Source organism: Heterodontus francisci, chromosome 3, assembly GCF_036365525.1.
Source record: "Heterodontus francisci isolate sHetFra1 chromosome 3, sHetFra1.hap1, whole genome shotgun sequence".
Taxonomy (NCBI): domain Eukaryota; kingdom Metazoa; phylum Chordata; class Chondrichthyes; order Heterodontiformes; family Heterodontidae; genus Heterodontus; species Heterodontus francisci.
This window is the reverse complement of record NC_090373.1, coordinates 21608721-21632885: the sequence shown is the minus strand read 5'-3', so window position 1 is coordinate 21632885 and position 24165 is coordinate 21608721. Positions and strand designations below refer to the sequence as shown.

The 24165-nt window shown below is 53.0% G+C and overlaps 1 protein-coding gene across 1 annotated transcript in view; it reads right to left on the bottom strand.

Moving 5' to 3' along the window:
• The window catches only part of rab23 (RAB23, member RAS oncogene family), a 50793-nt gene extending 28472 nt beyond the window's left edge, over nucleotides 1-22321 (bottom strand). Inside the window, exon 1 of the mRNA XM_068020154.1 lies at nucleotides 22238-22321. The gene's annotated coding sequence lies outside the window, so the exon portion shown is untranslated. The remainder of the gene's footprint in view (nucleotides 1-22237) is intronic.
• Nucleotides 22322-24165: the final 1844 nt, after the last annotated feature.

Here is a 24165-nt window from a genome sequence, read left to right as displayed (position 1 = left end):
AGTGCCAGGCAATGACCATCTCCAACAAAACAGAATGCAAACATCTGCACTTGACATTCAATGGCATTACCATCGCTGAATCTCCCACTATCAACATCCTGGGGGTTACCATTGACCAGAAACTGAACTGGACCAGCCACATAAATACTGTGGTTACAAAAGCAGGTCAGAGGGTAGGAATTCTTCGCTGAGTAACTCACCTCCTGATTCCCCAATGCCTGTCCACCATCTACAAGGCACAAGTCACGAGTGTAATGGAATACTTTCTTCTGATACGTCTTCCTTTTTCCTCAACCGAGGATTTCCCCCCCACTGTGGTTGACAGGGCCCTCAACTGTGTCCGGCCCATTTCCAGCACCTCTACCCTCACCCCTTCCCCTCCCTCCCAGAACCATGACAGGGTTCCCCACGTACTCACTTTCCACCCCATCAGCCTCCATATCCAAAGGATCATCCTCCGCCATTTCCGCCACCTCCAGCGTGATCCTTTCAGGTGAAGCAGCGATTTACTTGTACTTCTTTCAATGTAGTATACTGTATTCGCTGCTCACAATGTGGTCTCCTCTACATTGGGGAGACCAAACGCAGACCGGGTGACCGCTTTGCAGAACACCTCCGCTCAGTCCGAAAGCAGGACCCTAAGCTTCCGGTTGCTTGCCATTTCAACACTCACCCCTGCTCTCATCTCAGTCCTGGGATTGCTATTGCTGCAGTGTTCCACTGAACATCAACGCAAGCTCGAGGAACAGCATCTCATTTAGCGATTAGGCACACTACAGCCTGTTGGACTGAACATTGAGTTCAATAATTTCAGAGCATGACGGGCCCCCCATTTTACTTTCAGTTTTTGTTATTTTTTTCTTTTTCCTTTTTTGATATTTTTTTGTGTTTATTTTATTTTATTTCATCTTAGTCTGTTCAGTTTGCTTACCCACTGTTTTTTTCATGTTTGTACTTGAGGCAAGTTCTTTACACAGAGAGTGGTGAGTGCCTGGAACTTGCTGGGGGAGGTGGTGGAAGCAGGTACGATAGCGACGTTTAAGAGGCATCTTGACAAATACCTAAATAGGATGGGAATAGAGGGATACGATCCCCGGAAGTGCAGAAGGTTTTAGTTTAGACAGGCATCAAGATCGGCGCAGGCTTGGAGGGCCGAATGGCCTGTTCCTGTGCTGTACTGTTCTTTGTTTGACACCATCCAAGACAAAGCAGCCCACTGGATTGCCATCCCATCCACCACCTTCAACATTCACTCCCTCCACCACTGACACACAGTGGCAGCAGTGTGTACCATCTACAAGAAGCACTGCAGCAACTCACCAAGGCTCCTTCGACAGCACCTTCCAAACCCGCGACCTCTACCACCTAGAAGGACAAGGGTAGCAGATACATGGGAACACCACCACCTACAAGTTCACCTCCAAGCCACACACCATCATGACTTGGAACTATATCGCCGTTCCTTCACTGTTGCTGGGTCAAAATCCTAGAACTCCCTTCCTAACAGCACTGTGGGTGTACCTACCACATGGACTGCAGCGGTTCAAGAAGGCAGTTCACAAGCACTTTCTCAAGGGGAATTAGGGATGGGCAATAAATGCTGGCCTAGCCAGTAACGCTCACATCCTGTGAAAGAATAAAAATAATTTCCTGCTATTTAGAACCCCACCAAATTCATAGTTGTGAAATTGGCTATTTTGCAAACCGTGCATTTTATTCATTGACACAAGGTTCACCTCGTCGATTGGTAGATGAGTGAGGGCTTCCGGAGCAGATTTGAGAGTAGCAGTGTCGAGTATTAGCAGACAAGTGAGAATGCCAGAATGAGCAAATCAAAAACAGCCACAATCATTACAGCAGCACAAGCCAAATTCTGCATGCAGATGGTGGAATACTATTTTGTACACGCTACAATCTTTTGTTAGATCACACACAGCGGGCAACAGTTTTGCGCCACTTAGTCCAAGAGCCATCGCAGCAGCGAAAGAGAGCATCCAACACCGCACTGCTGGAAAACAAACACGCAAAAAAACAAGTAACAATTTCATTCTTTTTAGGAAGTTGACAGAGAGCTCAGAAAATCGTCAGTTGGTTACAATGGAACTTGTGGATGCTTCTGCAAGTGCCAACATACCATTGGAAAAACGATCACTCAATGTGCAAAATGGTCGTTGCTTGCCAAATGCAAATAAACTGTGTCAGGACTACCTACTGAAGGCTTTTGCTACACGTCATGATGAAGTCTCAGATTAACGTATGTGAGTCTCCATGCTCACATTCAACCACTGAATTCTGTGAGGAAAGAATGAGACCTGTTTACAGTCAGCTTTTTACAATAGATTTTGAGCATACAATAAATGCCATTTGAAACCAGAAACCACCCTTGTCTTTTTTTGTTTTAAATAGATAATTTTCCTGGTTTGTTGCAACACAGTGAAATTTACAATTTAAATACGTGAAATTCACAATTCTTAAAGTGCCATGACTGTAAAATGTGACTGTGAATTTGGTAGGGTCCTACTAAAATTCTTGTCTGCAGACAACAACTTGCATTTATGTAGTGTTTGATGTAGCAAAATGTCACAATGTACTTCATAGGAACAGCAAAATGTGACACCAAGCCACACAATGAGATATTTGGACAGGTGACCAAAAGCCTGGTCAAAGAGGTAGGTTTCATGGAGTGTCTTCGAGGAGAGAACAGCTGGGAAGTTTAAGGAGGGAATTCCAGAGATCAAGGAGACATAGGCACAATCGTCAATGGTGGAACAGTGAAAGCATCCAATCATATTTTGACAAGATGCAACATCCCATTTTCATCTTATCCAAAGACACTGCTTGCTCTTTCATTAAAATGCAACACGTAAGTTCACACATTTGCACCTGAAACTCAAGAACAAAATGGATGTTCCAAATCATTTAAAATGTTGTGGAGTAGATTCTGGCCTTTACTCTTGTGGTATCTATTGATTCGAATGCCTGCAATGTCTTCAAAGTATTATCTGAAAAGGATTGTTGCTACATCTTTTTTTTAATGATAACTGTGTCCATGATTCCACTAAGGTGCCTACGATTCACTCATTTAAATTTAATCTTCAGTCAAGCTGTGCACTGAAATGTTTTGCATTTTTTTAACCTGTTGCATGTGCTTGGTGGTTTCCAAGTTGTGTTACTCTACTGGCTCGCTATCAGAAATTGCTACTCCTTTGATACAGATCACCCTTATTGATACAACAGGAAAAATATTTAAACTTTAGATATAGGGGTTGCAATAATGCAACAACATTTTTTTTTCATGAGATGTGGGCATCACTGGCACGACCAGCATTTGTAGCCCATCCGTAATTGCCCTTGACAACCGAGTGGCTTTCTAGGCCATTTCAGAGTGCAGTTAAGAGTCAACCACATTGCCATGGGTCTGGAGTCACACGCAGACCAGACCAGTTAAGGACAACAGATTTCCTTCTCTATAGGACATTCGTGAACCAAAAAACCAGGGTTTTTATAACAATCGATGATAGTTTCATGGCACCATTACTGAGACTAGCTTTCAATTCCATATTCTTTATATTAATTGAATTTAAATTCCACCAGCTGCTGTGGTGGGATTTAAACCCTTGTCCCCAGGGCATTAGCATGGGCCACTGGATTACTAGTTTAGTAATATTACCACTACGCCGTCTCCCCAAGCATGATATTTACCAGCTTCCATTCAATTAAGTTTGAATTTTTATGTAACACATTGCTGATTTGACAGCTTGATGTAGAATAGCAAAGCTTTAAAGGGACTCCATGTCTTCCTACTGGTATGTGGAAGTAAACTAATAAGGAAGCATTAATATTCTAATTAAGTGTCATCGCACTCTTCGCAGAGATGGAAATACCCGAGAGTGCTTCACAAAGGCAATAAGGTGGGAATTTTTGGGGGTGAAGGGGAAAAATAGATCCTCTTGTTGAAGGCATGGTCAATCAGAGGGTTTATCGAAGGCTTTTGCTGACAGAAATGATGGGAGAGAATTGAAGTAACTTTTGGAGAGAATTCCAGAGGACAGGATCCCATTGGTGAATGGAGGAAGCAAAGAATAAGTAGTAATCTGGTCAAAGGAGCAGAGGGAAAAAAAAGCCCACGACTGTTCATATTATGGAGTGGGGCCATCTGGGGGTTTGAAGACTTAGATCTTAGAAGTTGATTTGCTGGGGCACAAAGAGCAGTGGAGTTCGGCAGACTTCATGAGACAGAAGGATGCATTCTTGAAAACAGCACAGACATAAGGTAAAATTCTCAATTTAGGAACAAACATGGTGCCAAGATTACTCACTGCCAGATTTAGCCAGACATTTAGCTTTTATTTTTCAGGGAAGGGATGAGATAGTTAGAGGTGAACCAAGTAAATTGCTTCAAGTCAGACCAGAGAACATGTATTTAAAATTAGTAAAAGCAAATTGAATTTTTTTTTCAAGTTTTCTCCAAGAGTAGTGAACATTTGGAAAAATCTAACCGGGGAACAGCTGGATGTGAAATTGGGTGGGTCGGACTATTTGGAGGGCAAGTTGTGAAATGCCAAAATGCCTTTTCTCAACTTTTGCCCTTTCTTGCACCTTTATCTCCCTGTAAATTAAGCTCAGGTTGCACCAGTAAGTTGTGTCTTAAATAAAAGTGTACATGTAGGCTCTGATAACTATACAGGATTCCTATTTTAATTCAGTTTCACCAAGAACTTTTGTGATTGTTAAAATACAACATGCATATCAATGGTATTGAGGTATTTGGTCACAAATTACAAAAAGAGTGCAGCCAAACACAAAACCTCCAGCCAGGTAATAATATGTTGTTCAGTTAGTTGCTGTAGAAATTGCATCACGTTTCAGAGCGGTTTTGTTTGCAGTCAGCTGGTATGAAAATGTGATAGCATTTCTATAACAAGCCCAATATTAAATCACAGCAAAGTATAAGTTTTGCATTCCACCAAGTGATCCCTTTTCACTTACACTTCTTTCCAGCAAAAGGAAAAACCTGGTTAAGTGATCCTTCAGGGTATGCTAGACATTACCACTGCATGAAGCATGCAGAATTGGCAGGCCACTCAACAGCTACAGAACACACTATGCCAATGACCCTTTTGCTATTGCTAACCACAATACAATTAAGTGCAAGTTATTACCATCTTCTCTAAGTAAAATACATCAGCTTGTATGCGAAGATTGCACCCCAGTACAATGCTCTTAAGCTTTTGGAAATAAAAATATGAAATAAAATTCATGTCATAATTTTATGACTGTGACCATGGTATATTATCTCTCGTCTTCTCTTCAACCTTGCTACAGCCTCACACGGTCAACCATACCATTCCTCCTCCAATACCTCTCCTCCATTCTCCAGCTTAGTTCCATGCTGACTTATCTGATCGTAGGAGCTCAATTCTCCATCACCTTCCTCAATCCCTTCACTGCCTCTATGCTATCTGTCTGACATCCAGTCTTGCAAGAGCTGCAATTTCCTCCAGCTGAACATCAGGAAGACCAAAGCTATTGTCTTTGCCATGCCACAAACTACTTGCCCTTCCCATTAACTTCATCTCCCTCCTGCCTGTCTCAAGCTGAAGCATACTCCACTACCTAATTTGCGCCTCTAGCCCTGAATACTCATCACCCCAGTCCTCACTGACCCACAATTGCCTCATGCCCCATATTTAAAACTCTAGCCCTTGCTTTAACTCCCTCCATGGCCATCTCTTTGCCTTTCTCTGTTGCTGCCTCTGAATTGCCTCAGGATGTTTTTACAGCATTAAAGGTTTACAGCATTAAGCATTGGGCGGCGCAGTGGTTAGCACCGCAGCCTCACAGCTCCAGGGACCCGGGTTCAATTCCGGGTACTGCCTGTGTGGAGTTTGCAAGTTCTCCCTGTGTCTGCGTGGGTTTTCTCCGGGTGCTCCGGTTTCCTTCCACAAGCCGAAAGACTTGCAGGTTGATAGGTAAATTGGCCATTATAAATTGTCACTAGTATAGGTAGGTGGTAGGGCATTATAGGGACAGGTGGGGATGTTTGGTAGGAATATGGGATTAGTGTAGGATTAGTATAAATGGGTGGTTGATGTTCAGCACAGACTCGGTGGGCCGAAGGGCCTGTTTCAGTGCTGTATCTCTAATCTAAAAAAAAAGGTACTATGCAAGTGCAAGGTGTTATTCTGCTATATGTTTTAAATGCGCTACGGTGGGGGTTACGATGGAAATCTAATCTGCTAACCTCCTTATCCCCTTCAAAAGGAATTGCTCCTACCCTGTATGCACAATAGGACTCCCACAACATTACATAACTAGGTAATAGAGCACACAACATTAGAAGATCTTCAGATTGTAACTAGCAGAATTTCCCATGTACATCTCGCTGCAGCAACTGGTCAACTATTACTAATCAGAAGGAAAGAAAGAGGAAACAGAAGTGATTCCTCCTACCATTCTGCCACCCTCTCCAAGATTAAGCTTGAATGACTCATTATTTCTTCAAGTTAATATCAGTAAAAATTTAAACCATCTGTTTCGGCTTCCAGTAACACCACCATTCCACTGCTCTGGAGTCTATCCAATTCTCAGCTGAAATCTTAATTGGATGATTTGGGGTATATGGAGTGTTCAGATAGGGTTAGTATCCTTGTATTTTTCACTCAGCTGCATCCAATTTGCAGGATGGACTGGAATCACATCTACACCCAGCTCTCACTGCTGGCTCCAAGCGCCACACCCCGGTACACCGTCTCAGCTGACAGGCGAAATGTAGTGAGGGGAGAAATTATGAACATGACACCACCTGGGCGGATGTCTTTCTTGATAAAGGTAACAGCCAGAGCGGAAGGATTCCAAGCGGCTCAAGTGACCATCATGTTCTGGACCAAAGGCGTACCACACCATATTGCGTGGACTATGGTTGTTGGTATAACAGCTATGATAAAATAGCAAGGGAAGGAGGGTCCCTTCAAGCCTCAGTCAGCAACCTACCTAGGAGAGGGAAACGCTGAATCCAAATCTACGGCTTGGAGACCTTGCTGCCACTGTCCCAGTTCACTGGGCCATGACAGATGAGCTCCAGGCTTAAAGGGTGGGGTCAGTCAGCACAAACTGTACTCCACCTTAAAGCACCACTGAGCAGGCAGGAAGGAAATCCATCCACCCCAACTATAACTCAACAAGTCCTGTAACGACAGGAAAGGGGTGAAAACGGCAGGTGCAAGATGGCACTGGCAGCCGCAGTTCCAATCCTGCGTGGAGGCGGCTCAGGATATTGTTCGTTTTGATGACCTAGAGACGACATCATCACCCGGTAGCACCCTGAGCGACCAAGCAGCCTTTTTGAAGGACAGAACTGTTGGTTCCGAAATTGGAGAGGGGCCTAGAAAAAGTGGCCTAAACAAATGCTCATCTCCCTACCACCCAGTTGGCTTGCTGTGGTCAATGGGCATCTCTTAACGCGGTCAAACTACGACAGAGAAGGAAACGCAAACTCCTAACCTCACTTCAAAAGGTAGGAAAAGAAAAACAACTCTGAAACTCGCTTTCTGGAACATAAGAACAATGCTTGACTCTGGTGACAACAGCCACCCCGACAATGCTCAGCCCTGGTGACATGAGCTAGCCAGACTAGACATTGATATAGCAGCCCTGAGTGAGGTCCACTTCTCAGAGCAAGGCAGCCTAACAGAACAGAATGCTGGCTACGCCCTCTATTGGTCAGGTAGACCTCAAGGTTTACTCTTCGGTGTTGGCTTTATGGTGAAGACCATCGCCAAGAAACTTTCAAGCCTGCCAATCGGCCACACCGAATGCATCATGTCCCTGTGCCTCCCCCTCCAAGACCAACAGCATGCAACCCTCATCAGTGTTTATGCTCCAAACCTGAAGGCTAACCCAGCTGACAAAGATAAGTTCTACACAGATCTCCGTAAACTCATCCAGAATGCCCTTCCCAAGGACAAAATTATCGTCCTTGGTGATTTCAATAACAGAGTGGGCCGTGACAGCCTGGCATGGAAGGGTGTGCGTGGAAACCATGGAGTTGGAAACGGTAATGAAAGCGAATGCTTACTCTTGGAATTCTGTGCAGAAAAGTAGCTGTCCATAACCAACACCTTCTTTCAACAAAAAGATTGCTTCAAGACCACATGGATGCATCCCCGTTCTAAACACTGGCACCTGACAGATTACATCTTGGTGTGCCAGTGTGACCTAAAGGACGTCCTACATACTAGAGTCATGCCCAGTGCCGACTGTCATACAGACCCCCGGCTCGTTCATTCAAAGCTGAACTTCCACTTCAAGCCTAAGCCCAAGAACAGACTGAGAGATGACCCATCAAAGAAATTGAGACAGCAACCTGCAAACCTCATCTTGCAGAGATAAATATCAAACATCCTTACAGATTGGACTGGAACATCCTGATCTCACTGCTCATTCCACTCCAGAAGAACTCTGGGAACACATCAAAGCTGCAGTACCGGATACTTCCAACAAGGTATTCGGACCCAGCACCAAGAAGAAGCCCACTGACTCCCACAGCTACCTCGACTACACTTCTTCACACCCTACCTCCTGTAAGGACTCCATTCCATTCTCCCAGTTTCTCCGTCTCCGACGCATCTGCTCTGATGATGCTACCTTCCATGACGGTGCTTCTGATATGACCTCCTTTTTCCTCAACCGAGGATTTCCCCCCACTGTGGTTGACAGGGCCCTCAACCGTGTCCGACCCATTCCCCGCACCTCTACCCTCATCACTTCCCCTCCCTCCCAGAACCGTGACAGGGTTCCCCTTGTCCTCACTTTTCATCCCACCAGCCTCCATATCCAAAGGATCATCCTCCCCCATTTTCGCCACCTCCAGCGTGATGCCACTACCAGTCGCATCTTCCCCTCCCTTCCCCTGTCAGCATTCCGAAGGGATCGTTCCCTCCGCGACACCCTGGTCCACTCCTCCATTACCCCCACCACCTCGTCCCCGTCCCAGGGCACCTTCCCCTGCAATTGCAGGAGGTGTAATACCTGCCCATTTACCTCCTCTCTCCTCACTATCCCAGGCCCCAAACACTCCTTTCAGGTGAAGCAGCGATTTACTTGTACTTCTTTCAATGTAGTATACTGTATTCGCTGCTCACAGTGTGGTCTCCTCTACATTGGGGAGACCAAGCGCAGACTGGGTGACTGCTTTGCGGAACATCTCCGCTCAGTCCGCAAGCAGGACCCTGAGCTTCCGGTTGCTTGCCATTTCAACACTCCCCCCTGCTCTCATGCTCACACCTCTGTCCTGGGATTGCTGCAGTGTTCCAGTGAACATCAACGCAAGCTCGAGGAACAGCATCTCATCTACCGATTAGGCACACTACAGCCTGCCGGACTGAACATTGAGTTCAATAATTTCAGAGCATGACAGCCCCCATTTTACTTTCATTTTTAGTTATTTTTTCTTCCTTTTTTTACATTCCTTTTTACATTTTTTACAATCTTTTTTTGCATTTATTTCATTTCATCTTAGTTTGTTCAGTTTGCTTACCCACTGTTTTTTTCAGGTTGTTTTTCTTCAGGTTTGCACTTGCTGCTGTTCAATATTCAGTGTATTAACACCTAATCTGTACTAATGCTTTGTCTTTCAACACACCATTAACATATTGTTTGCCTTTTCTCCGTGACCTTTTGGTCAGCTATGTGGCCTGGTCCAATCTGCACCTTCTCCTTTGTTATCTCTTGCCCCACCCCCACCTCACTTGTTTATAATCTGTGACTTTTCTAATATTTGTCAGTTCCGAAGAAGGGTCACTGACCCGAAACGTTAACTCTGCTTCTCTTTCCACAGATGCTGCCAGACCCGAGTGATTCCAGCATTTCTTGTTTTTATTTCAGATTTCCAGCATCCGCAGTATTTTGCTTTTATATTACCAAGAAGGAGGAACTGGTTTGATGAAAATGACAAGGAAATTCAAGTTCTGCTAAAAATAAAAAGGTCAGATCAGGCTCACCTTGCTCAGCCAAGAGAAAAAGATGTCAAGCATGCAGCACCCTTCAATGTAAACTGAGGAACATCCAAAACGACTGGTGGATTGCACTTGCGGAAAAAATTCAACTGTATGCTGATACTGGCGACATAAGAAGTTTCTATGAAGCACTAAAATCTGGCTACGGACCAGCACAAAACCCCTTGATCGCCGATGGCAAGACCCGATACGCCGACAAGGAGTCAGTCCTGGATCGCTGGTCGGAGCACTTTGAAACTCTCTTCAGTGCCAAGTGCACAGTGCTTGATACTGCCATCAATCGCATCCAACAATTGCCAGTCAAAGAAGAGCTGGATGACAGCCGAACTCTGGAGGAAACTGTGACCGCAATCAACCAGATGAAGAACAACAGAGACCCCAGAGCAGATGGAATTCCACCCGAAGCCTTGAAGCATGGTGGCCCTGCCCTATACATCAAGCTCCACGAAATTTTCACAGCCTGCTGAGAACAGGGCAGGATTTCATAGGATCTTTATGATGCCGTTATCATCACCCTGTACAGAAACAAAGGAGAAAAATCAGACTGCCCCAACTATCGTGCGATCACCCTCCTCTCAATTGCTGGGAAGATCCTGGCTAGAATACTTCTGAACAGGCTAGTGCCTACCATTGAGGAAGAAAACCTCCCAGAGAGACAGTGTGGTTTCAGAGCAAACAGAGCCACACAGAAATGGTATTTGCACTCAGGCAATTACAAGAAAAGTGTCTTGAGCAAAACAAAAGCTTGTACGTCACTTTCTTAGACCTCATCAAGGCCTTTGACACTGTGAGCAGAGATGGACTTTGGAAAATCCTTGAAAAATTTGGATGCCCACCCAGGTTCCTGGCCATGGTGAAGCAGTTTCATGAAAATCAGTACAGACAAGCCAAGGAAAACAGCGACCTCTCAAGTCCCTTCCGAATCTCCAATGGCGTGAAGCAGGAATGTGTGCTGGCCCCGACCCGATTCACCCTCTTTTTCAGCATGATGTTGCACCAGGCAATGGAAGATCTTAAGGAGGGAGTTTACATACGCTTCCGGACTGGGGCGTCAACCTCAGGCTCACACAAAAACACAAGAAAAACTCATCCGTGAACTTCTTTTCACCGATGACTGTGCTCTCCTGGCCCACAGTCAGTCAGACCTGCAACGTATAACACCACATTTTTCTGAGATGGCACAACTCTTCGGACTAAAAATCAGTTTAAAGAAAACTTAAGTCCTGCATCAGCTTGCACCCCAAGAAGAATATAGACCACCAAGCATGGTCATTGAGGGAACCAAGCTGAATGCCATCAAGCAATTACTTATTTGGGGAGCGTCATCTCATTTGATACCACCATGGACAAGGACATGGACAATAGGCTCTCAAAAGCAAACAGTACATTCGGCAGACTCTACAAACGTGTGTGGAGCAACCGCAGCCTCAGAGCACAGACCAAACTCAGTGTACAAAGCCATAGTCCTCATCACCCTTCTGTATGGCGTCGAATCATGGGTCCTATACCGCCGTCATGTACGCCTTCTAGAGAGCTTCCATCAGCACTGCTTCCGCAGCATCTTCAAGATCTACTGGTAGGACCTTATCACAAACATTGAAGTCCTGGAAACAGCCAACATCACCAGCATCGAGGCCATCCTCCTGCAAAACCAACTGCATTGGATGGGTCACATTGCACGGATGGATGACAGTCGCCTGTCCAAGATCATGTTGTATGGAGAGCTGACCACTGGTAAAAGGAACAGAGGGGCCCCATGAAAACATTTCAAGGACTCCCTGAAGAAGTCCCTTTATGTGCCACATCGACCATTGCTAGTGGGAAGTGCAGGCCATAGATTGTGATGCCTGGAGATGCTGCATCAGGAGGGCTACAGACACCTTTGAGACTGAGCGAAGAACCAGCATGAAAGAGAAAAGGAGAAGGATAGATTCAATTGCCCCCAGCAGCCACTACACCTTCACTTGTACCTGCTGTGGGAGCATCTGCCGGTCATGGATAGGCCTGACTAGCCACCAGCAGGCCTGCAACCAATGACAACAACATTCCCAAAATCTTCATCTGCGAAGAAATGCCAAGAGATTTGGGATGGCCCCAGTGTCTTGCTCAACTCCATCTTCACCTGCTCTTTCCCTACCATGTTTTCTTTCACCTCTATCCCTACTTCTCCCTCACCACTACTGATATCTTCAGATTTGTAATGCCAATACAGTTAGATGGAAGGGTGGGAGGAGACTTGTGTGCAGCATGGACCTGTGCCCGAATGGCCAATTTCTTGCTGTACATTCTACAGAAATCTACATAGATCCCACTCCTCTTCTCAAGGCTAGACTGCTCGAATACTCTTGTCAGCTTCCAGCTTGCATAGTTACTGGGATATAGTGCCTTTATACATTTTGCATTTTTAACTATTGTACAAAATGCACCAGTTTGAAACAGCAATGCTTCTTTTCTTTCTTAGAGCTACATAAATCTAAATAAAAGTAGTGCATCTAACACACTTCTGCCACACTTCAAAGTGTTAGAAGTATTTTGAAGAGGAGAAAAGCAGTCATTTCGAGCTGCCCAGGGGCTGGTAAGTTTCCAAGTACCTGCCAATCTGCAAACTTCCCACACAAACAGCAGGTAACCCGTAATTGACTCAAAGCTGCACCCAATAATTACTTCTTATCTTCAAAGAACCAGTCAGGTTTCAGCAGAATGATGCACTGTACATTACATGGAACATTGGAATTGCTGTAGGAAAAGAGCGAGATCCATCCAGTTCACTTCGACCATCCTGGGAGTCACATGATACAATGATAATAGAGTTGTTGACTAATCATAGCAATCAATCATTATCAATTAATCCAAACAGAACCAGACAGGAGACAAGGAAAACCCCAGTGGTGGGAGAGCTTTGGGGACCATACAACTAATTGTATTTAAATAGTGACTTTAAGGTAATAAAGCACCCCAAGGTGCTTCACAGGAGTGTGATCAAACAAAATTTGACATCAATCCACACATGGAGGTATTAGAGCAGCGACCAAAAGCTTGGTCAAACAGGAAAGTTTTAAGGAACATCTTAAAAGGAGAAAGGACAGAGAAGTGGGGAGGTTTAGGGAAGGAATTTTAGAGCTTAGGGCACTGGCAGCTGAAGGCACAGTCACCAATGCTATTCATGCTAATATATTACCCCAACTCCATGAGTCCTTATCTTGTCTATTAACCTTTTGTGTGGCACCTTATCAACTTCCGTTTTGAAATCCAAGTATAAGATATCTACTGGTTCCCCTTTATCTACCCTACCAGTTACATCCTCAAAAAACTCGAATAAATTTGTCAAAGACGATTTTTCTTTTGTAAAACCGTGTTGACTTTGCCTGATCATACTATGATTTTCTTAGTACATTGTTAAGACTTCCTTGATAATAGATTCCAGCATTTTCCCAATGACTGATGTGAGGCTAACTGGCCTGTTGTTCCCTCTTTTCTCTCTGTCTTCTTTCTTGAATAGCGCTATTACACTTGCTTACTTCCAATCCACTGGTACCATTCCAGAATCCAGGAATTTTGGAAAATCATAAGCAGTGCATCTACTACCTCTGCAGCCATCTCTTTTAGAACCCAAAAACGTAGGCCATCAGGTCCTGCGGATTTGTCAGATTTTAGTCCCTTAAATTTTTCCAATACTTTTGCTCTACTGATTCTAATTACCTCAATTTCTTCATGCTTTTTAGCCCCAAGGTTACCCTCCATTTCTGGTATACAACTTGTGCCTTCTATTGTGAAGACAGACAAAATATTTATTCAATGTCTCTGCCATTCCTCATGCCATATAATGTCTCCTGTCTCTGCTTCTTAGGGACCCATGTTTGCTTTAGCTACTCTCTTCCTTTATACATGCTTGTAAAAGCTCTTACAGTCTGTTTTAATATTCCTAGCTAGTTGACTCTTGTATTCTATTTTGTCCATTTTTAGCAATTTTTTGGTGGCCCTTTGCTGGTTTCTAAAACACTCCCAATCCTCAGACTTTGCAACATTATAAGCCTCTCCTTTTAATGTAATACTATCCTTAACTTCTTGAGTAAGCCACGGATAGATCTTTCTTGCTGAGTTTTCATTTTTCAATGGAATGTATTTTTGTTGAACATTTTGAACTGCTTCTTTAAATATTCCCACTGTTTATTTAACTGCCCGACCTTTTAGTGTACTTAGCCAATTAACCTCAGCCAGCTCTCTCTTCATATCTTTGTAACTGGCTTAAAGTATAAGCTTCTTGTTTGTGATTGAGGTATGTCACTTTCAAACTTAACATGGAATTCAGTTGTATTATGTTCACTATTACCCAGCTGATCTTTTACTATAAGATTACTAATTAACCCTGCTTCATTACACAATACGAGATCTAAGATAGTTTTATCCCTACTTGGTTCCACATTGTATTGTCCAGGGAACTGTCAAAAAAACATGCTACAAACTCATCTTCTACACTATCCTTGCCAATTTGTTTGGTTTAGTACATATGAATATTAAAGTCCTCCACAATTATTACATTGCCTTTGTTACAAGCTCCAATAATTTCTTATCTAATGCTCTGTCCAACAGCATAATTACTGTTAGCGGAGCCTATCAGCTACTCCCACCAGCATTTTCTGATTCTTGCTATTGCCTCATCTCCACCCTTACTGATTCTAATGCATAATCTTCTGAGCCAAGGTCCCTTCTCATTAACGCCCTATGTCATCCTTTACTATCAGGGCTAGCCCCTCCTCCTTTGCCATTCAGTCTGTCTTTTTGAAATAGTGTACCCTGTAATATTTATTTCCCAACCTTAGTCACCTTGTAACTAAGTCTCTAAGGCTATTAGATTTAAACCATTTATTTTCACGTCTGCCACATGTTCACAGACCTTATTGTGGTTGTGTCCTGCATTCAAATAAAGATTCCCCATGCCTCTTCCTCCTTCACAGACAGAGGGCACTCACTCTCACCCTCCCTCACAGACAGGGATCACTCGCTCCCTCCCTCACAGACAGGGGGCACTCGCCCACCCCCTCCCTCCCTCACAGACAGGGATCACTCGCCCCCTCCCTCCCTCACACAGACAAGGATCACTCGCCCCCTCCCTCCCTCACAGACAGGGATCACTCGCCCTCTCCCTCCCTCACAGACAGGGGGAACTCGCTCGCTCCCTCCCTCACAGACAGGGGCACTCACCTCCCCTCCCTCCCAGACAGGGGGCACTCATCTCCCCTCCCTCCCTCCCAGACAGGGGGCACTCATCTCCCCTCCCTCCCTCCCAGACAGGGGGCACTCATCTCCCCTCCCTCCCTCCAGACAGGGGGCACTCACCTCCCAGACAGGGGGCACTCACCTCCCCTCCCTCCCTCCCAGACAGGGGGCACACTCCCCCCCCCCCTCCTCCCCTCCCAGACAGGGGGCACATCTCCCCCCCCCCCCTCCTCCTCCCTCCCATCCCAGACAGGGGGCACACCTTCCCCCCCCTCCCTCCTTCCCGACAGGGGGCACAACCTCCCCCCCCCCCTCCCAGACAGGGGGCACACCTCCCCCCCCCCTCCTCCCCCCCTCCCTCCCAGACAGGGGGCACACCTCCTCTCCCCCCCCTCCTCCCCCCCTCCCTCCCAGACAGGGGGCACACCTCCTCTCCCCCCCCCCCCTCCCTCCCAGACATGGGGCACACCTCTCCCTCCTCCCTCCCCCTCCCAGACAGGGGGCACACCTCCTCTCTCCCTCCCTCCCTACCTCCCCCCTCCCTCCCAGACAGGGGGCACACCTCCTCTCTCCCCCCCTCCCCCTCCCTCCCAGACAGGGGGCACACCTCCTCTCTCCCCCCCCCCCCTCCCTCCCTCCCAGACAGGGGGCACACCCTCCCCCCCCCTCCTCCCAGACAGGGGGCACACCTCCCCCCCCTCCCTCCCTACCTCCCCCCTCCCTCCCAGACAGGGGGCACACCTCCTCTCCCCCCCCCTCCCTCCCTCCCAGACAGGGGCACACCTCCCCCCCCCCTCCCTCCTCCCAGACAGGGGGCACACATCCCCCCCCTCCCTCCCTCCCACCCAGACAGGGGGCACACCTCCCCCCCCTCCCTCCCTCCCAGACAGGGGGCACACCTCCCCCCCCCCCCTCACCAGACAGGGGGCACACATCCCCCCCCCCCTCCCTCCCAGACAGGGGGCACACCTCCCCCCCCTCCCTCCCTACCTCCCCCCTCCCTCCCAGACAGGGGGCACAACCTCACCCCCCCCCTCCCTCCCTCCCAGACAGGGGGCACACATCCCCCCCCCCCTCCCTCCCTCCCACCCAGACAGGGGCACACCTCCCCCCCCTCCCTCCCAGACAGGGGGCACACCTCCCCCCCCTCCCTCCCTACCTCCCCCCTCCCTCCCAGACAGGGGGCACACCTCCCCCCCCCTCCCTCCCTCCCAGACAGGGGGCACACCTCCTCCCCCCCTCCCATCCCTCCCAGACAGGGGCACACACCTCCTCCCCCCTCCCTCCCTCCAGACAGGGGGCACACTCCTCTTCCCCCCCCCTCCCAGACAGGGGGCACACCTCCCCCCCCCTCCCAGACAGGGGGCACACCTCCTCCCCCTCCCTCCCTCCCAGACAGGGGGCACACCTCCCCCCCCTCCCTCCCTACCTCCCCCCTCTCCCTCCCAGACAGGGGCACACCTCCCCCCCCTCCCTCCCTCCAGACAGGGGCACACCTCCTCCCCCCTCCCTCCCTCCCAGACAGGGGGCACACCTCCTCCCCCCTCCATCCCTCCCAGACAGGGGGCACACCTCCTCTTCCCCCCCCCCCCTCCCTCCCTCCCCAGACAGGGGGCACACCTCCCCCCCCTCCCAGACAGGGGGCACACCTCCTCCCCCCTCCCTCCCTCCCAGACAGGGGGCACACCTCCCCCCCTCCCTCCCTACCTCCCCCCTCTCCCTCCCTACCTCCCCCCTCCCTCCCAGACAGGGGGCACACCTCCCCCCCCCTCCCTCCCTCCCAGACAGGGGGCACACCTCCTCCCCCCTCCCTCCCTCCCAGACAGGGGGCACACCTCCTCCCCCCTCCCTCCCTCCCAGACAGGGGGCACACCTCCTCTTCCCCCCCCCCTCCCTCCCTCCCTCCCAGACAGGGGGCACACCTCCCCCCCCCTCCCAGACAGGGGGCACACCTCCTCCCCCCTCCCTCCCTCCCAGACAGGGGGCACACCTCCCCCCCCCTCCCAGACAGGGGGCACACCTCCCCCCCCCTCCCTCCCTACCTCCCCCCTCACTCCCAGACAGGGGGCACACCTCTCTCTCTCTCTCTCTCTCTCTCTTCTCTCTCCTCTCCCCCTCCTCCCCCTCCCCCTCCCACAGGGGGCACACCTCTCTCTCCCCCCCCCCCCCTCCCTCCCAGACAGGGGGCACACCTCCCCCCCCCCTCCCAGACAGGGGGCACACCTCCCCCCCCTCCCTCCCTACCTCCCCCCTCCCTCCCAGACAGGGGGCACACCTCTCTCTCTCTCTCTCTTCTCTCTCCTCCCTCTCCCTCCCCCTCCCCCTCCCAGACAGGGGGCACACCTCTCTCTTCCCCCCCCCCCCTCCCTCCCAGACAGGGGGCACACCTCCCCCCCCCCTCCCTCCCTCCCAGACAGGGGGCACACCTCCCCCCCCCTCCCAGACAGGGGGCACACCTCCCTCCCCCCTCCCTCCCAGACAGGGGGCACACCTCCCCCCCCTCCCTCCCTACCTCCCCCCTCTCCCTCCCTACCTCCCCCCTCCTCCAGACAGGGGGCACACCTCCTCCCCCCTCCCTCCCTCCCAGACAGGGGGCCACACCTCCTCCCCCCTCCCTCCCTCCCAGACAGGGGGCACACCTCCTCTTCCCCCCCCCCCTCCCTCCCTCCTCCCAGACAGGGGGCACACCTCCCCCCCCCTCCCAGACAGGGGGCACACCTCCTCCCCCCTCCCTCCCTCCCAGACAGGGGGCACACCTCCCCCCCCCTCCCAGACAGGGGGCACACCTCCCCCCCCCTCCCTCCCTACCTCCCCCTCCCTCCCAGACAGGGGGCACACCTCTCTCTCTCTCTCTCTTCTCTCTCCTCTCCCTCTCCTCCCCTCCCCCTCCCAGACAGGGGCACACCTCTCTCTCCCCCCCCCCCCTCCCTCCCAGACAGGGGGCACACCTCCCCCCCCCTCCCAGACAGGGGGCACACCTCCCCCCCCTCCCTCCCTACCTCCCCCCCCCCTCCCAGACAGGGGGCACACCTCCCCCCCCTCCCTCCCTACCTCCCCCCTCCCTCCCCAGACAGGGGGCACACCTCTCTCTCTCTCCTCTCTCCTCTCTCCTCTCTCCTCTCCCCTCTCCTCTCCCCTCTCCCTCCCCCTCCCCCTCCCAGACAGGGGGCACACCTCTCTCTCCCCCCCCCGCCCTCCCTCCCAGACAGGGGGCACACCTCCCCCCCCCTCCCAGACAGGGGGCACACCTCCCCCCCCCTCCCTCCCTACCTCCCCCCTCCCTCCCAGACAGGGGGCACACCTCTCTCTCTCTCTCTCTCTTCTCTCTCCTCCCTCTCCCTCCCCCTCCCCCTCCCAGACAGGGGGCACACCTCTCTCTTCCCCCCCCCCCCTCCTCCCAGACAGGGGGCACACCTCCCCCCCCCTCCCAGACAGGGGGCACACCTCCTCCCCCCTCCCTCCCTCCCAGACAGGGGCACACCTCCCCCCCCTCCCTCCCTACCTCCCCCCTCTCCCTCCCTCCCTCCCAGACAGGGGGCACACCTCCTCCCCCTCCCTCCCTCCCAGACAGGGGCACACCTCCTCCCCCCTCCCTCCCTCCCAGACAGGGGCACACCTCCTCTTCCCCCCCCCCCCTCCCTCCCTCCCTCCCAGACAGGGGGCACACCTCCCCCCCCCTCCCAGACCAGGGGGCACACCTCCCCCCCCCTCCCAGACAGGGGGCACACCTCCCCCCCCCTCCCTCCCTACCTCCCCCCTCCCTCCCAGACAGGGGGCACACCTCTCTCTCTCTCTCTCTTCTCTCTCCTCTCCCCTCTCCCTCTCCCTCCCCCTCCCAGACAGGGGGCACACCTCTCTCTCCCCCCCCCCCCCTCCCTCCCAGACAGGGGGCACACCTCCCCCCCCCTCCCAGACAGGGGGCACACCTCCCCCCCCTCCCTCCCTACCTCCCCCCCCTCCCAGACAGGGGGCACACCTCCCCCCCCTCCCTCCCTACCTCCCCCCCCCTCCCAGACAGGGGGCACACCTCCCCCCCCTCCCTCCCTACCTCCCCCCTCCCTCCCAGACAGGGGGCACACCTCTCTCTCCTCTCTTCTCTCTCTTCTCTCTCCTCCCTCTCCCTCCCCCTCCCCCTCCCAGACAGGGGGCACACCTCTCTCTCCCCCCCCCCTCCCAGACAGGGGGCCACCCTCCCCCCTCCCTCCCAGACAGGGGGCACACCTCTCTCTCTCTCTCTTCTCTCTCCTCCCTCTCCTCCCCCTCCCCCTCCCCCTCCCAGACAGGGGGCACACCTCCCCCCCCTCCCTCCCTACCTCCCCCCTCCCTCCCAGACAGGGGGCACACCTCTCTCTCTCTCTCTCTTCTCTCTCCTCTCCCCTCTCCCTCTCCCTCCCAGACAGGGGGCACACCTCTCTCTCCCCCCCCCCCCCCTCCCTCCCAGACAGGGGGCACACCTCCTCCCCCCTCCCTCCCTCCCAGACAGGGGGCACACCTCCCCCCCCTCCCAGACAGGGGGCACACCTCCCCCCCCCTCCCTCCCTACCTCCCCCCTCCCTCCCAGACAGGGGGCACACCTCTCTCTCTCTCTCTCTTCTCTCTCCTCTCCCTCTCCCTCCCCCTCCCCCTCCCCCTCCCCCTCCCAGACAGGGGGCACACCTCTCTCTCCCCCCCCCCCCTCCCTCCCAGACAGGGGGCACACCTCCCCCCCCCTCCCAGACAGGGGGCACACCTCCCCCCCCTCCCTCCCTACCTCCCCCCCCTCCAGACAGGGGGCACACCTCCCCCCCCCTCCCTCCCTACCTCCCCCCTCCCTCCCAGACAGGGGGCACACCTCTCTCTCTCTTCTCTCTCCTCTCTCCTCTCTCCTCTCTCCTCTCCCCCTCTCCCTCCCCCTCCCCCTCCCAGACAGGGGGCACACCTCTCTCTCCCCCCCCCCCCCCCACCCTCCCAGACAGGGGGCACACCTCCCCCCCCCTCCCAGACAGGGGGCACACCTCCCCCCCCCTCCCTCCCTACCTCCCCCCTCCCTCCCAGACAGGGGGCACACCTCTCTCTCTCTCTCTTCTCTCTCCTCCCTCTCCCTCCCCCTCCCCCTCCCAGACAGGGGGCACACCTCTCTCTTCCCCCCCACCCCCTCCCTCCCAGACAGGGGGCACACCTCCCCCCCCCTCCCAGACAGGGGGCACACCTCCTCCCCCCTCCCTCCCTCCCAGACAGGGGGCACACCTCCCCCCCCTCCCTCCCTACCTCCCCCCTCTCCCTCCCTCCCTCCCAGACAGGGGGCACACCTCCTCCCCCCTCCCTCCCTCCCAGACAGGGGGCACACCTCCTCCCCCCTCCCTCCCTCCCAGACAGGGGGCACACCTCCTCTTCCCCCCCCCCCCTCCCTCCCTCCCTCCCAGACAGGGGGCACACCTCCCCCCCCCTCCCAGACAGGGGGCACACCTCCCCCCCCCTCCCAGACAGGGGGCACACCTCCCCCCCCCTCCCTCCCTACCTCCCCCTCCCCTCCCAGACAGGGGGCACACCTCTCTCTCTCTCTCTCTTCTCTTCCTCTCCCCTCTCCCTCTCCCTCCCCCTCCCAGACAGGGGGCACACCTCTCTCTCCCCCCCCCCCCCTCCCTCCCAGACAGGGGGCACACCTCCCCCCCCCTCCCAGACAGGGGGCACACCTCCCCCCCCTCCCTCCCTACCTCCCCCCCCCTCCAGACAGGGGGCACACCTCCCCCCCCTCCCTCCCTACCTCCCCCCCCCTCCCAGACAGGGGGCACACCTCCCCCCCCCTCCCTCCCTACCCTCCCCCCTCCCTCCAGACAGGGGGCACACCTCTCTCTCTCTCTTCTCTCTCTTCTCTCTCCTCCCTCTCCCTCCCCCCTCCCCCTCCCAGACAGGGGCACACCTCTCTCTCCCCCCCCCCCTCCCAGACAGGGGGCACACCTCCCCCCTCCCTCCCAGACAGGGGGCACACCTCTCTCTCTCTCTCTTCTCTCTCCTCCCTCTCCCTCCCCCTCCCCCTCCCCCTCCCAGACAGGGGGCACACCTCCCCCCCCCTCCCTCCCTACCTCCCCCCTCCCTCCCAGACAGGGGGCACACCTCTCTCTCTCTCTCTCTTCTCTCTCCTCTCCCCTCTCCCTCTCCCTCCCAGACAGGGGGCACACCTCTCTCTCCCCCCCCCCCCTCCCTCCCAGACAGGGGGCACACCTCCCCCCTCCCTCCCAGACAGGGGGCACACCTCCCCCCCCCCTCCCAGACAGGGGGCACACCTCCCCCCCCCCTCCCTCCCTACCTCCCCCCCCCTCCCAGACAGGGGGCACACCTCCCCCCCTCCCTCCCTACCTCCCCCCCCCTCCCAGACAGGGGCACACCTCCCCCCCCTCCCTCCCTACCTCCCCCCCCTCCCAGACAGGGGGCACACCTCCCCCCCCTCCCTCCCTACCGTCCCCCCTCCTCCCAGACAGGGGGCACACCTCTCTCTCCCCCCCCCCCCTCCCTCCCAGACAGGGGGCACACCTCCCCCCCCCTCCCAGACAGGGGGCACACCTCCCCCCCCTCCCTCCCTACCTCCCCCCCCCTCCCAGACAGGGGGCACACCTCCCCCCCCCTCCCTCCCTACCTCCCCCCCTCCCTCCCAGACAGGGGGCACACCTCCCCCCCCTCCCTCCCTACCTCCCCCTCCCTCCCAGACAGGGGGCACACCTCTCTCTCCCCCCCCCCCCCCTCCTCCCCAGACAGGGGGCACACCTCCCCCCCCCTCCCTCCCTACCTCCCCCCTCCCTCCCAGACAGGGGGCACACCTCTCTCTCCCCCCCCCCCCCCCCTCCCAGACAGGGGGCACACCTCCCCCCCCCTCCCAGACAGGGGGCACACCTCCCCCCCCTCCCTCCCTACCTCCCCCCCCCCTCCCAGACAGGGGGCACACCTCCCCCCCCTCCCTCCCCCTCCCAGACAGGGGGCACACCTCTCCCTCTCCCTCTCCCTCCCCCTCCCAGACAGGGAGCACTCACTCCGCTCCGGGATCCTCTCGGTCGACAATCGGGATGCGGGTCCACCCGCTCGGTACCGGTAACCCGGGACAACTGGCGGAACCGGAACTGGATAGAGATTGACGGCCGCCGGCAAGCCGGCCGGCTGTGCGCCTGCGTCCCGGAACTCGGGTGAGCCGCGCATGCGCCTACCCGGCGCTGGCTCTGGCTCTGTGTAACTGTCCCAGGAGGATTGCTGGATCTGTCACAGCTCTCAAACCGCAGCAAATGCAAACTGATGGCCTTCCCAGTGACTTAGCTACCGCTGAGCCAAGCTAACACAATCGGAACCGCTTTGCATATTGTCTCTCTCTGGTCTCATTGCAAATTCCTTTTCACCTTCAGTTATAAATACTTTTTGTTTTCCACGGATTTTAGCATCATCCAGCAGATGGTTCAGGGAGTGCCTTAAACAATTAGTCTTTTTTTTGATTTTCCCTCATTTGTATTTTCCAGTGCTGACAAAAGGAATGTTTGCCGGAAGAGCCAGCATACTGAAGTCATCACACAGATGCTAATACTCACAACACAGCAACAAACTGACACATATGTTACATCAACAGCAATTTATCCCACTGAGTACCAACTGATTGCAATCGGAAATGTGGGAAACAAATCAGTGCAGGAACTAACATGGGTCCCAACTCTCTGTTTTTGCAAGATATTAGAACACTTCAAAAACCTTAATTTCTGTGGAATGCTTTGTGATCATAAGGATGCTAAATAAATCCAAACTATTCTCCATAGATGCATCTTGACCTGCTGTATGTTTCCAGATATTTTCGTTTTTATTTCAGATTTGCAGTGTCTGCAGTATTTTGCATTTTTCAAATAAAGTCTTCATCTACCCTTTTCACTTACGCCAACCTGAAAATATTACATTAACCCTTTTTCAGTAGCTGACAGACAAATGTAGTTTTTTTCCTGCTCATCTTGCCTGGCAACTCCACTGACGTTTCTGTTCGGTGCTGAGCTTACAGGCAGGTCTTTAGTCAGTCCTGCGGTGCACTGACCTCCTGTCTGTCCACCTGCCTGGAGGTGGCACACTGTCCATCCGCTTGGGTGGTGCTACATTTGCCTTCAGTCAGTCAGTCCACCGAGCCAAAGACCTGTCTTCACACTGAGGACATCATCCATCGTGTGGTGTGTCACTACCACCGTGCTGAATGGGATAGCTTCAAAAGTAGCTGCTCAAAACTAGGCATCTATGACGTGCTGTGGGCCATCAGCAGCAGCAGAATTGCATTCAACACAATCTGTAACCTCACGGCCCAGCATATCCCCCACTCTATCATTACCATCAAACCACGGAACAACCATCCAGGACAAAGCAGCTCGCTTTATCGGCACCCCACCCACCACCTAAACATTCACTCCCTGCACCACCGATGCGCAGTGGCAGCAGTGTGTATCATCGACAAGATGCACTGCAGCAACGCACCAAGCCTCTTTAGACAGCACCTTCCAAACCCGCGACCTCTACCAACTAGAAGGACAAGGACAGCAGACGCATGGGAACACCACCACCTGCAAGTTCCCCTCCAAGCCACACACCATCCTGACTTGGAACAATATCGCTGTGCCTTCACTGTCGCTGGATCAAAAACCTGGAACTCCCTTCCTAACAGGTGGGTATACCATACACCAGATGGAATGCAGCGGTTCAAGAAGGCAGCTCACGACCACCTTCTCAAGGACAATTAGGGATGGGCCACAAATGCTGCCCTTGCCAAAGATGCTCACATCACAGAAAAGCATGAAGAAAAATTAAACGGTGGGGCATCCACAACCCTTTGGGGTAGAGAATTCCAAAGATTCACAACCCTCTGAGTGAAGAAATTTCTCCTCATCTCAGTCCCAAATGATTGGACCCTTATCCTGAGACTGGTGCTGCCATGTTCTAGATTCCA